Genomic DNA, 15,998 nt, shown 5'->3' on the forward strand with positions numbered 1-15,998 from the left:
TTATAATGTTAAGAATTTGAAAATTATTCATGTTAAAATCTACAATGAGTCTTATTGGTTTGATAGGGATCTTTTTCAAAACAACTTTTATATAGACAAAACATTATTAGAACAATCAGAAAATGGAGTCTAATGGTTGATTTTAATATTAATTAAATAATTGTAAGATGATAATTTATATTATGTTGATTTAAATTAAGAAACTCTAAATGATATTGGATTAAGATTGAATTATTATGTTATTGGTTAATACGTTTGAATACCTTAATGGTATTAAGAGTTAGCTAATGAAGTTCTATGTAAAAGTTCTCTAGATTGATTATTTATAGTTGTGATAAGTTTATTATTTATTAATGTTTGTTGGGTCTAACAAACTATTAATAAATAATAGTATAAATAGTTATCAACTAATACAAACGAGTTACTCTAAAGGAGATTAGTTAATGATTGAAGTACTGCAAAAGATATTAATCAAATTGAATTGGTTAATAATTTGGAGGATTATGAGTTAACTGAATCAACGTACATAGGAAAAAATTATATAAGATAATAATACTTGGTGTTGAAGATTTATTATAACTTTTTATTATTAAAATATAAATGAGAACATTGTGGCAGAATGATGAATGTGATCTATTAATAAGATTCCCAATATAGCTTGTCATTAAATATTAGCAAGCTATTATTATTATTGAACTATGAACCTGAATATTTGTGTGTGGATGACCTTTAGTTATTAGTCAACTAATATTCATTGGGTTGATGGTTTGGTTGTGAAATTATTAATTAAATCAATTAACTAGAGTTAATAGGATTTAGTTAATAATTAAGTTATGTAATAGAGATTTAATTGATATAATTCTTTTAATGAGATTGTAGAAATATTAATATCAAGTTGATAGATCTTATTCCGATGACTTGAATAACGACTTTAGATATTTTAATGGTGAAGACTTAGTAATATTTATAATTGAGAATTATTAGAATGATTAAAGGTCAAGGATTGTGAACCGATATTAATTGATCATTCTAATAAAGTTATAATCTCTTATTCGAAGAATGATAATTGGTCCTCTTATAATATAACGAATAATGATCCCGGAGAAGTTGAAAGGTTAATTAATTAGAATGTGGATCATAGTTAAATAAAGAGAACAATTTAATTAAAGGCCAATAAGTAAATACTTCCAAACACTTGAAAATATACTTGCAAATAGAAAATTGGAAACCTCTACACTGATTCAACTATGTAAGATAGCAAAACCAAAACATGTGTTTGCATCATGTATTCTACATGCTTCTTGTTTTGGGTTTTGGGTTGACTAGCATTGACCAGTCCTAGGTTGTGACCAGAGGCTCGGGGGTTATGAGATGTGATGGCATGTTGATCTTATTTGGTCTTGATCTTTATAAACCCAACTATGGTTATGTAATCGTATGCTCTATGAAATGTTTGTTATTGTTCATCAGTCTTCATGTGTGAAGTTGAGATGTATGTGTATGAGACACTTGAGCTAATCATTTTTTATTCATCGATCAGTTATCCTTGGATTGCTTTGTAGTCATCATGATGAGACTAAAGTGTTGATTTATTTCTTGATAATGTCATATTGTGACATGTTTGACTCAACCATTTTGGAGTCTTCGATTAGTATGATTTTAAGATATTATTGGTTGCTTATTGAGAACCAATGGATTGTGATGATATATTTTGGTTATTGAGAACCAATGAATACTTATGATTATCAGTGATGCCTTCAGTTGCTAATAGAGAACTGTTGTGATCATGATATTCTATGGATGCTTTTCGGATGCTCATGGAGATTTGATGATTCTTATCTTGGAGATTTGATGATTCTTATTATGGATATTTGATGCTTTTATCATGGATATTTGATGATTCTTTTTATGGATTTTCTTTACAGTCGCTTGTACAAGACTGTGGTGATTTATGATTCCATGAGCATTAGGGTAGGTAATCTACTTGTAGTGTCGGGAAGTGGCTTGCAATGGGGGTTGGGGCCCTAAGTGGCTGCCAGGGTAACTCATTGTAAGTTTGGTTAATAAGTGATAACATTTACACACTAAATGGAGATTAAATGAACCTAAAAAGATAATTGTTTTGGTTCTCGCCTATGCCTTGAGTGCTTGTAAAGGCTAGGATGGGAGTAGTGAGAACGCATGGTTGCGACTTTGCATTCCATAGTATGCCTCGTCAGTATGAGAGGATACTAGTGGCTATATGAGATCTGTATGGACCTGTGAAGTTTAGCTAACTGCCAGGGTAACTTGTACAAGATAAATGCAATGACACTTTCTCACTTGCAGAGTAGGTTTCCTACATGTCATTGTTGTACCTCTAGAAATTAGATGTCGATTTTGTGTGTGTTAGAACTTTTGAGTACTATACTTTTAGGTTTCCTAGACTTATAGAGATTTATGCTTTGTGGATTGATAGCCTATTTGGGACTTGAGGTTATCTCCTCAGCACGGTGAGAGTGGACGACTTAGGTTCCGCGCGGTCGGGTGGTAGTATTTTTTCACTCTTATCATTTGAGATCCATCGAAGACACCGTGGCTGGAGCATTTTTGGTTGGTATTTATCTTCATTATGTTCTTGGAGCATTATGATAGATGATATACCTTATGATGGATGTATTTACTGGTATGTTCTTATATTGATGATTTGCATATGTTAGACGATGGTATCCTATGCTTTACTTTGCATATTAGTAGGATGTTTTAGGAGTGATATTCCTACTATGTTATAGCCGATGATCTCTTTGGTGCTTTGGGATGTTATGCACGGAGGGATAGTTAGGATCCACGATGGTATAATGATGCTATTAACGGTTGGGAGGAACCGTGCACTTAGTTTATTTTGTTTGATCTTTATGATAGATTTATATGTCTTTTATGATGATGTATCATGTGATTATCTCTACTTTGATGTATCATGGATTGGAATAGGATGATGTACCTTATTTTACATATGTATATTTTTTTAAGCCTTCATACCTTGTGACATGTATAGTGGATGATTGAGCATTTGGAAATGTAATGTAGGAACATTGGACTTATCATTATTATTCATGTGGATGTTGTACTAGATGGATTCATGTATGTTAGTTAATTTAGATGTGATACAACGTTAAGGGATCTTTAAAGAATGTAGCCTGTTATGTATATATGTTATGTTTATTTTCATTTGAATTGTTGCTATTGCTTCCACAAATGTTATGAATCGTTTTATCTTTCATGTTTAAAAAAAAAAAAAAAAATTGTTTGGAAAACTTAGCAAAATTATTTGGATCCCTTGGCGGGGCATTACAAGTAACATGCTACTCCTTTTTCATTTTTCTGAAGTGATGCCCTATTAAAGGCCAACTTGGTTAAAGGTTACAACACACACTATTAAATGTGACTCAGTTAAGGGATTTCAACTACCCTATTAAAAGTGAGCTTTGTTAGAGGACTTTACGAAATTCACTTAGAATGCTACCCTATTAAAGGATTTTCCAATGACTATTAAGTCAACCTTTCTTTAAAGGATTTACCCTAATCTGATACAACTGTTAGAAAGTAATAGTAGAGCTTTTGATCTGATATAACTTACAACCTTACTTGCAGATTAAAAATCACTATTTAGTCTTTAACTCTATTTGGCTTCCAATCTTTTTAGTTCTAATAGCTTGTTCACCCTTCAAGCATTCACCGTCCTCTAGCCTTTTTTCTTAGCTCACCATTGTAGAGATCTTCCCTTGGGTCACTAGATGAAGCAAACCCTCTTCCTTCTCCTTGTTAGTTCTTTGCATCCAAAACACTCTAACCTCTATCCAAATTTGTTTCATGACTAGACATCCCTACATATAGGAAATTAGAACTCTTTTCTCACCCATTATCAATCTCAAAAATTACGATTTTGATAGATTAGGTAGGATACAATGTATCTACCCTATATGTTGTCTTCTATAGAAATTTCTCCTAGAATTCATTTGAATTTACCTCCAAAATAATTTACATAAGATTCTATGACTGTAGCTCATTAGTCTTATCTTCCTCCTGATTCACAAGTTCTAAGAAAACAAACTTGTTAGCTTTTATTTGGTGAATCTTGAATCTTTTTCACAATGTAGTAGCTCGACATTTTCAATTTAATGATGCTCGACACATACTATGTTACTTCACATCAACTAGATTTTATTGCTGCTCGACATCAACTAAAAATCACTTAGCTTCAACTACCTTTCTCAGCACCTACTAACTTGGTAAGCATCCAATAGTTTACTCAGCATCTACTAGAAATTGCTTTCACTCAGCTCCAACTAACTTTTTGCTCAGCTTGCACTAATTTTTCTCGACACCGACTATTAACTTGGTCAAGCTTAGGAAATTAACTTTGTCCTACCTTACTCTCCTAAACTTTCTAAGTGTATTCAATCATTTTGTAACCTAAAGTAGATCATCAATACATTATGTTATTACTATACTAACTAATTCTTGCACTTCAATACATAATCTTAACTCAATCTTTCCTCTAGAAATTTTTTTTACATCTTGTTATTCAAATCCTCCTCATCAATCAACTAAGTGATAGTTCTTGAAACATATAAGAAATTTTCTAACCAACATATAGTAGGTTTGACATCAGTGACAAAATGATGATTGAAAGCACTTCTTCAACAATCTTTCATTCTTTCAAATGATCTTTTCAATCTTATATCAATAATTGCTTATGTGTGCACTTTGTTTAGGATCTGCCTTTGTACGCTTGACTACCAGAGTACTATGTAATCTATCGATTACCTCCATTAAGGTTCTTTTTGGGCTCTTTTACTTTCATGTTCTTCTTAATAAGTTTTTTCAGGGATGAGATCAAGTCAGTTTGATCATCAATATCACTTGTTAGGCTAGCAAGCAAAAGCAAAGTGGATGAGCTAGATGGTTTAGATTCATCTTCCCTTTTCTTCTTCTTCACTACCTCTTTAACTCTTTTGTCTTCTTTATCTTTCTCTTCCTTTTCTTTTCTTTTCTTCTCCTTCTCTTCTTTGTACTATATTCTTTTCTTCTCTTCCTCAACTATTGTTTTCATCTCTTCTTCAAGAAATTTCTTCTTGGCTTCTTCTATTTTTCTCTTTTCTACCTCTAATAGCCACTTTTCCTCTTCAATTAGTTACAATTGATCTTGAATAGCCGCAGAATGAGATTCAAGCTATTTGAAACTCTTAATAGGGTTAGTATCATCAATATTAATAGTAACATTGGTTTGATCAATTTTCCGAGTGTCACCACTTACTAACACTTCCAAAGTTCTAGGTGTTGGTGAAGGTACTGCTTTAGACTCTGTTAACATATAACTCATAGATGCAACTATTTCATTCCTATTTTATCCGTCTAACTCACCATAAATATAAATGGTCTCATGTTACTCCTCAAGTAAGGTGCCAATTTGTTCAACAATTTTCTAACTTCTTCTTCATCATCTGTCTTGCATATGGTCTTTATCATAGACTTCTGAAGTTCTCTATTCTCTTTTCTAATTGGTGATTTCTTCTCTATAAGTTTGTCATAGACTTTCTGATTTACTATTTCTTCAATATCCTTATGTTTCATATTGTTAGCAATTATATATCTCATAGTAGGGATATCAATATAATCTTTCTCAGTATCATTATACAAATCATAATTTTTATCATCTGAGAAAAGTTTCCCTCATTTGCAATGGCTATGTTGATCTTCTCAATCTTTGACTTTCAAGGTTACTTTGATTTTCCTACTAACTCTTTAGAAACAATAACATTCTCTATTTGTTTAACTTCTTGTTCTTGTCCTTCTTCTTCCGTAGATTCCACAGTTGTCACTAATGTCTTATATCTTTTACCTAGTCTAGTGGCTTCTTTCTTGACTCTTTTAGTCCTAGTAATCTTAGCATCCACTAATCTTTTTGATTTTCTCTTCAGTTTACTTGTTTTGAAGGTATCTCTATAATAGACACACTAGATGGTTTCCCATCTGATAGTGGTTGCACATACATTATTCCTTGCTTCATTGCTTGTCTAACTACTTGTGACTTAGTTTCTATCATAGTGACCTTAGTTAGAGATTTCTTCATTATAGTCTCAATCTTCTTGTGAGATGATTTCTATAAGGATGCTTGATGAGCTAAATGGGTAATTTCTTCATATGCCCCAAATCTGTAATTAGCTTGGTCCTTTCCAAAGTTTAATAATAGATTAATGTATCCAATTCCTATATCATCACTTAACTCATAACCTAATGGATCAAGGAATGTTTTTTGAAGTTCTACTAGTTGAGTATGGGTTAAATGTTAGGAATAAGGTGTCTCAACCTTGTATAATTCCTATTCATTATTATTTTTTTTGTAAAATGTATTTTTTGTAAATAATTTTGATGTGTCGACATCTTGAATTGTGTGTAAGGAGATCATGACTAAAATGATTATGATGGATTCCTATGACACGTAAGAGCTATGTTAGGAAGATTCAATGACAGGTGAAGACATGTGGCAACTAAGATACTTGAGTAGTGTACACTCTACCCCAATTTTCTTGGAGAATGGTAAAACCCTAATATGGTTTACCTTTGGGAGTAGCCCTAAAGTGAAGCACATGTTATAAGCATTTTTAGGGTTGCGAAGAGAAGCGATGCAAAAAGGGTGTATTTTTGGTACTGTGAGTAGCTACTGGAGTCTTTTGTTGTTGATGTTGAACTTGCATTGCAAGTGTATTATAACCTTGTGTTGAAGATAATACATTGTGCAGGTTCTGAAAGGGTGGGGTTGTTTTACCGAAAGGTTTTTCCCCACTGAAAAATCTTTGTGTTATGTGTTTCTTTCTTTGTTGATTTTTTATATGCATGGTTGGCTGCAATATTGTTGTTTACATGATATTGAATCTGTAAGTGTAGAAGATTTTAATAGGATTTGCATCATACTTTCCTTATGAGATTAGTGTAGGAAGTTGTTTCCGCACCTGAGTTTCCTTACATTAAATATGTGCCAACCATAACACATATATCATCTTTGAATCTTTCTACAATTGTAAGTGTAATTCTAAATCTTTGTCTCATCCCACTTTGAAATGTTTTCATGACCAAATTTCTGCTATGCAAGATTTTATCTACTAGATGTCTTCTACATACATCTATAATTTTCTCCATTTGTAGATCTCTTAGTACTCATAATCTTTGTGACTGATAAGTATGTAAATCTCTTAGGTATATGGAAGAATATATGATTGATCAATGACTAAAATCTAAACACATGTCTCTTGGTCCCCTTGATATTTTCTTAGCTTTCAAGGATTTGCACTCTCAGAATTTCACTTAGGTTGACTTATTCTTTCTCAACAAAAATCTTATACGTTGTGTAGATGAATCTTGTTGATAATTCATCAATCTTAGAACTTGCATATGTAAAATAGGCAATGGATTCTCTTAGAAATATTACATCATCTTGTAAAATGGTGCTGATCACCATGGGCTTTCCATTATAAATTGATTTTTTGTAACTCTCAACATTCTTGTTAACTAATATCTCACCTATAGGTACACCATGTTATTTTCTAAGACTAGTTACCTCATGAATAAGGTCAGATGATATGTCCACTACATTGTCTTCCATCCATAATTCAACATCATGAATTCTACTTAGTATAATCTATTTCCATTCCTCTATATCAAGTTTGTGGTAGAAATGATATTTGAAAGGGTCTAGTTGTTTCAAATGTTCAAATTTGGGCTTTATAGACTTGTTGTGGTTAAAGACAACTTCCATATCTTTGTTCATATACTCACTCCCAATAGTTTCACACTTACTATAAAGATAACTTCCTACATCTTCCAAATACACTACATTGTTCAGAGTAATGGTTAATGTTGAATTAGGGTTTCCCTCTATAGTTTTCATGCAAACAATCTTCAATTTTGGTCTTTCCTCATTCTCAACATTATGAACTACTGACATATCCATCATTCTATCAAATATAAACTTTATCAAAGAAATTTTGTGAAGAAACAATAAAATACCTCTTTCTAAAAATAGGGTTTAGTTTGAAATCAGCTTGTTAAGTCACTTCTGATGTAATCAATATGAAGTGGTAATCAAGTCTGTACTCCATTTTTATTCATTCAGTTTGAATTTGTATTAATTGCATACTTTCCAAACATGAAAAAGCTATCAATTATATTCTAAAATCAAATAACTGCTTGAAATCTTTGTTTGATCTTCAAATGCTAGCCAAAGTTTACCATAGATTCCTTCCATCATAATAATTCTCTAGGAATCTTTGCTGCATGAAATTTTTTGTAAACACATAGTTTTCATCTTCTACTATAGAATTAACTTTCTTTGTAATAACATTAACTCTTAATTCCTTCATAACAAGTTTTGAAAAGCTCCAAATTGTAAGCGATCTTAGCTACAATCTAAACTTATCTCAATACACCTTTGTCCAACTTTTCTACCTCTAGTTCTATCTCTAGATGAAGTTTCAAATTCTCGTATTGTGAACAAGCTTAACTCAACTTGATTCAATCAAACTCAATCATTAATTTCGATCTTCATGTCTCTACGTCATCTAAATTTTCTTAAGAAATATTAAATCCCTTCACAAATGCCTCATTAATTTCTTCTTGGAGTTCACTGACTAGATTCATTTGTTCCTTATTATCTTTCTTAGATATGAAGTTCCTTTCATGATTTCTTCTATCATTTTTGACATTTATTCTATTGATTCTTCTTTTTCTAAAGTTTCTTCCATTGCTCTTTCTATCTCCAAAGTTCTTGTCCATTCTACAATAAATTTGTGTATGTCTAAAGTTGTTGCATAACTAACATACTAGAGTTCTACTTCTAGGATTTTTCTAATTAGTAGGTGCATGATAATTCTAGGCTATGTTTCCAAAGTTGTTACACTTTGAACACATGATTTTCCTTCTTCCTTCATAAGGTCTTCCTTCTCTTAATGTCCTCTCATTGGATATTCTTCTATTTGCCAAGTTAGAATTTCTAGATATTCTACTATTCCTTCTATGATTATCATATTTAGGATTCCTACAACCAATTTCTCTATGACCCATACCATGGAAATAAAAATCCATAACATGATTAAATGACTTAATTGTACAATTTATTTTCATATGACCTATTTCATTACATGAAAATACTTACTTTTAAATTCATACCTAGTTTCCTTAGGAGATTCCGCTTGCTTTGGTTCATCCAAAATCTCAACTTCCTTTTATTGTCCAACTTTTATTAGAGGATTGACTAGATTCAATCTTATCATTAGAATTATCTTTCTCTTTCAAATTTGATCTATTTTCAAGTTTCTTTGTAAAGATGTTAAATAAATAATGAAGACTAATTTTATCATAAGTAGATCTCTGTATTGACATTGAATCATCAAGATTTTTTCTACGACAATAAAGCTTTTCAAGTTTTTTCTTGCACAGAGTTAGTTCACCTTTCACGGTAGTGTTGCACTTATGAAGTTCTTCATGATCATATTTCAATGTTTCAAACTATGATGTCATCTTTGCTAGACTTGCTCTACGATCTATATTTTAGTCTTGAAATAAAATTCAAATTTTCTAGGATCAGTCTTCAAAGTCAACTTTAGATTGGTAATGTTCAAGTCATGCTTCAAGATCTTGTACTCTATCTTCAATTTTGAATTACCATCATCACTAGTTTCAAATTCAGTAGATTTAGGCTTGGATTTGAGATGTTCAATCTTGTCCTTCAAATATACAATATATACTTTGGAGTCTTAATATCTATGCTTCGGCTTATCTCTTTTCCTAGTAAGTAGATAAATTTGTTTAAGTACCTCTTCAAGGTTCTTCATCAAATATTCCATATCCATTGGGATCTTACTCAATTTGTTAAGCCTTTTCTGAGTAACTATTCTCTAATACCAATTGTTGGAAAAAGGAATTACTGGGGGGGTGGGTGAATTACTAATTTACAAAATTTAGTCACCAGTAGGATATTATTTATTAATTTGAATCTGTAATGTCCCTTTTCTGAATTTTTATGATATTTCAAGCCTCTAATCAGATTTTCAAAATCAAACAACCAATATTACAAAGATCTACCAATTTCTCAATAAACCCCAAATCGGGTATACCGAAAATAGTGCCAAAAGCTTCACAGCTTCACATATTATTAGTAAATTTGAAAGTGGAAATTTTTATAAAATTTTTAGCAGCATAAAAGCCTACAAAATTTCATTTTCATATCTGTATAACATTTACACAAAAACTCTCAAACGGATGATAAAAACAATGCTCATCGGGCTCCCGAAAACAACATAGAATAGCTTGAAAATGCCACAAAAACACTAATAATCTATCACAGAAGTATAATAATGACCAAATACATATATTCAGCTCTCTTTTAACATCTAAAAGTCTGAAATACAGCAGCAAACCAAACGGATATGAAATACTCAACCGGAAACACCAAACTCTTACAAAAAACACACCCGAAAAAACCACAAATCTACACTGTTCAGCCCAAAGGTAAAATTTGCATGAGCATGTACATGGAATGGATTAAAAATACCATCCTTAGCCTTCCTAGAAACATGCAAACTCTCGTTCTTGGGTCTCCTTCTCCACAAGTTTGGCAGCCTCTGAAGAATAACAAAGAAATGAGCAAAAATCAAGTTCTGGAATGAGCCCAAAATGCCTCCAAACCCCTTAAAAGAGGGCATAACCCTAACTCACGTCCAAGAGGGGTTAATAAAACATATTTTAATAATAATTATCATTTATAAGTCCATTAGCTTCCAAATATTATCCCCTTTTTTCAAAACTTCACCTTTTTGGGCCTGCCTGCCTTAGTAAAGATTATTATTTTTAATTATTTGAAAAGGGGACATGACAAGTCCTCCCCTTCCAAATATTTCTTGTCCTCAAGCAATGGCTGAACAATAAACTAATCAATCCACCTAGATCCCAAATGTAGTCATGAACTATACTATTCTCAATTAACATATGCTCCTTCAATATCCTCTGCAATATGACCAAGAGGAATCCATAATCCAACTGACAATTACAGCTCAACCAAACTCAAAAATCACAACTTCCACAATCAAAAACCCACAAGACACAAAATATTACAACATCAAAACCCAAGTAAAGTGGACAAATCAAACTGCCAACATAGTAAATACCATCAACGTATCCCATTGGCCTATACGGAATGTACAATCCAACTCTGCAACAATGGTGAATGCTCTTGAATGAAACTATACCAAGTATGGAGAATCCACACACTATACAACTCCTATAGTCAATACAACTCTGTAGATCACCAGCCACTATCTCATAACCATAACTCCCATGCACCCCATGAACAAGTGATACAACCCATTGTGTTTGATCACTAGCTAAGTCAAGAGATGTCATAGCCAAAGGAGTAGAATCAATAACAACACTCTCTGAAGCATCACTCCAAAACTCTTGCTCTAAGTCATGTATTATCAAGCTGTCAACTGCAGAACCTATCACCATGTCATGCCCATCACAACTCTCATCCCAAGGCATCAAACTATCCCATAACTGATGATAAGCACTAGGAACCAAAATACATCTCTGTATCATCATCTCATCAACATGGTCATCAAAGGTGAATTGATGAGCATACCTCACAATGTAATGTTGATAGAATGTGCCAATCTTAGTCAGTGGCTCAGACTGCAATCTAGATGTAGCTAACTGCAATCGATCACTAACCAGGTTGGAACTGACTACTACCTCTGAAGACATCACCAAGGGAGTAGTATTACTAGCAGGAACCATGCCAACTGTCAGCTCACCAACATCACACGTGGTCTTTGATACAACATCTCTAGTCTTCGTGGCATTAGTACTAGAGGTCACCACCATGTCAGGCATACCAAAACAATCTGCTGCAGCACCCAACTCAACTGAACCTGACTCTAGTGGGGATGAACTCGATATGCTAATGTTATTATCAAAGATGGATGCATCCCCATCTCCACTATCTTTGACAATCTCGACCATGGACATCCTCAGATCACCAGACACCATAGCTTGTGACTGTATAGAATCTGGTAAAGATTATAGTTGCTCTAACTCCATGGTCACCTTAGCCAAATGAAACTGTGATTCCTTGAAAGCCAACTGTGTACTCTCAAGAATCTCATAAGTCACCTTGAGTTGCTGAGTAAGCTCACTCACCTCATCTTCCTTGGCCAATAATGTGTCATATGCTGTACTTCCCCACTCCATAATTCTATCTCAAAATCTGAATAGGCTCCCATAAAGAGTGGATCTTTGTCAAGGAAAGATAACTACCTTCCCGCTCATCACTAGTAGGAGAACTCCATCCATAAACTGCTAACAACTGACGATTAGCAACGAAATGTTGGCAAGCGATAGCAATGTCTCGCTCACTAACTCTCAATTGATTAGACACATGATGGCACTGTCTAGACTGTCTCCTACAAACCTCCTCTGATGCACTGTCTAAAAGAATATGCTCAAAGTTACTAGTCTCTAGAGTATTACCATCCATATCCTGTGAATCAAATCCAAAGCTCATATCAACATATAGAGTATCAAAAACTATAGCACTGTTGTCCAACTCCTTTGTACCAAAAAAAACTGCCAAGGAAACTAAGTGTTCAAAACTGTTCACTGCATCCTCTGGGATGTCATCAATGCCAATATGATCCTGGGACTCATTTGTACACCCTGCAAAATATGAAAGATCATCAACACATTCCAGCAAGTATGGTAGACTAGATATATGAACAACGCCCAACACCGGTGTATAAAAACTAATACCAACATTAGACAAGCTGCTAGCACAAGAAAAGACAACACCATGCAATCTGCTAATCAAATCCATGATAGCACCCAAACAAACACTGCTATGAAAAAGTGTTAAAGATCTCTAGTCAACTGAATCTCAAACGCCAATATAACAATCTCGAGTCCATATCTGTAAACTAGAATCAGTTGGTAACTCAAACAAACTCCTCACCTGAGTAATATGACCAATACCAACTAACTCCACATACTTGTCATGATGAGATAATGAAGTCACAATACTATCTTTGTTCACTTTCGGCTAGCTGGACAAATCATGTGAAGTACTACCAGCCTCAACGTCATGTGACGAAGCATCTAACTGTGCCTGGTACTCTTTCTCAGCAAAGTCATGAATGCTCAATGTTTGCTCATCTCTATCAGGTATCTCACCATCATGCACAACAACATCCTCGTAATCATCATCTAAACCCACTACCTCCTATAGTAGAGTAGAATCTGAGACCTCCGCCTGGCTATAAGCTAGTTTCTCAAACTCCTCATTCAAGTTCTTGGTGATTGTGTCATTTTCCCTGTGAGAAAATCTGCCAAATAGAAATCTAGTCAACTTATCCACCTTAGCTGGGTCAAACAACATGTCATTCATCATACGGTGGTGCTCAACCAACTGTTTAGATATGTCATGGCTTATTTTCCTAAGTTTATCTCGAATGTCTAAATAACCATCCTTTCTACTGTTCTGACTCTAGATATCAATTGTCCAAGATCGTGTCCTCTGAGACTCTATACTATACCTGTCCATTCTAGATAAAGCAGAGTGTAACCCCAATAGGTTATAACTTCTTCAAACACCAAGAACTAACATGCAAATGATTAGAAGTAGCATGCAACCATAGTTTTTTACATGCAGCTAATTAGAAGCAACATGAAACCATCAAATTCACCAAGAACTAACATGCAAATGATTAGAAGTAGCATGCAACCATAGATTTTGACATGCAGCTGATTAAAAGCAATATGCAACCACAAAATTCACCAAGAACTAACATGCAAATGATTAGAAGTAACATGCAACCATAAATTTTTACATGCAACTGATTAGAAGCAACATGCAACCATAAATTATGACATGCAAGATTTGGGTAGTTCTCAAAACTGACATGCAAAGTTCTACAAACCCTCAGGATGGAAAGATCATAGCTCTGATACCATTGTAATGTCCATTTTTTGAATTTTTATGATATTTTAAGCCTCTAATTAGATTTTCAAAATCAAACAACCAATATTACAAAGATCTACCAATTTCTCAATAAACCCCAAATCGGGTATGCCGGAAATAGTGTCAAAAACTTCATAGCTTCACATATTATTAGTAAATCTGAAAGTGGACATTTTTATAGAAATTTCAGCAGAATAAAAGCCTAAAAAATGACATTTTCAGATCTGTATAACATTTACACAACAGCTCCCAAACAGAGGATAAAAACAATGCTCATCAGGCTCCCGAAAATAACATAGAATAGCCTGAAAACACCACAAAAAAACTAATAATCTATCACAGAAGTATAATCATGAACAAATACATATATTCAGCTCTCTTTTAACATCTAAAAGTCTGAAATACAGCAGCAACTCAAATTGATATGAAATACTCAACTGGAAACACCAAACTCTTACAAAAAACACACCCGAAAAAATCACAAATTTGCACTGTTCAGCACAAAGGCAAACTCTGCATGAGCATGCACATGAAATGGCTTCAAAATCCCATCCTTAGCCTTCTTGGAAACCTACAAACTCCCATTCTTGGGTCTCCTTCTCCACAGGTTTGGCAGCTTCTGAAGAATAACAAAAAAATGAGCAAAAATCAAGTTCTGGAATGAGCCCAAAATGCCTCTAAACCCCTTAAAAGAGGGCATAACCCTAACTCACATCCAAGAGGGGTTAATAAAACATATTTTTATAATAATTTTCGTTTATTAGTCCATTAGCTTCTAAAGATTATCCCCTTTTTCCAAAACTTCACCTTTTTGGGCCTGCCTATCTTAGTAAAGATTATTATTTTTAATTATTTGAAAAGGGAACATGATAGAATCATTCATAAGAAATTAAACAAGTAATGTTGAACAATAACAATAATCATCCACAAAGATAACTCATAACACCATATTTTGTTAACTAGGGAAATCATGGCCAAGGTGAACCCTATTGAGGAAGATATCTACTAGATAATATATTGATATATATGTTACTTGTTAGAGGATGGACCCTGTTAGGATTTAGTGAGAAAATTTAGCATAGACATTCCTTATTAGGAGTTGTATTGTAGTAGATGCAAGATGAGCCCACTACCCAAACATGTACCTCCAATTAGAAGATGAGATCATTGTCCAAACAAGTAATAGGACTTCTTGTATATAGGTGTTGTAACATCTTTCTTGACTAACCTTTGACCTCAACTCGATCTTGGATCACAAAAAATAGCTTCTCAAAACTTTGCATTTATTGCTTTCACAAAAGTTCGCATACAATACAAAATGTATGCTATTTTACCACATTTTAATTTGCAAAATGTCCTTTGCATAAATATCATGCATTTTCAAAAAAATTTACTAGGTCAGCTAAGACTACAATTGGTGGGTTTTCTCAAATTAAGTTTCCACATTAAATCTTGGTGTATCTTGTGTCAATGCTATTTCATTTATTTGTATGAAACTAAGTTGATTAAGGTTAATCATAGATAATATCTTAAGTTCTACATATTCACTATTTGCTAGTGGTTACTAAGTTACAACATATTATTAGGGTTAACCAAGTGCCTATGTGTTAACTATGTAATAATAGTTTCAATAAAGTTTATATTTTGTTTTGACATCTAAGGGATTCGGGATTTATTTTTTATGGTATCTGATTCACCTTTCCCCTCTTAGCTACTCCTCTGATATTTTCCACATTAACAACATGGATTAACCAAATCTAGTGTTAGTTAAGTCTAATAGTTATATTAAGCATTGATAGTTCACTAATTTGGTGTAACAACAACCCCAGATTGTAATAAGGTATAAGTAATTAGATTTATGATAGATATAGGGATGTCATATTTAAAAAATAATAATTTAAGAATTTTATTCATAATTTTAGTGTAAATAGTCCTAAGATAGATAGGGGATTAT

Source organism: Cupressus sempervirens, chromosome 10 (genome assembly GCF_028749045.1).
Source record: "Cupressus sempervirens isolate cs-2001-9-10 chromosome 10, ASM2874904v1, whole genome shotgun sequence".
NCBI classification, from domain to species: Eukaryota; Viridiplantae; Streptophyta; class Pinopsida; order Cupressales; family Cupressaceae; genus Cupressus; species Cupressus sempervirens.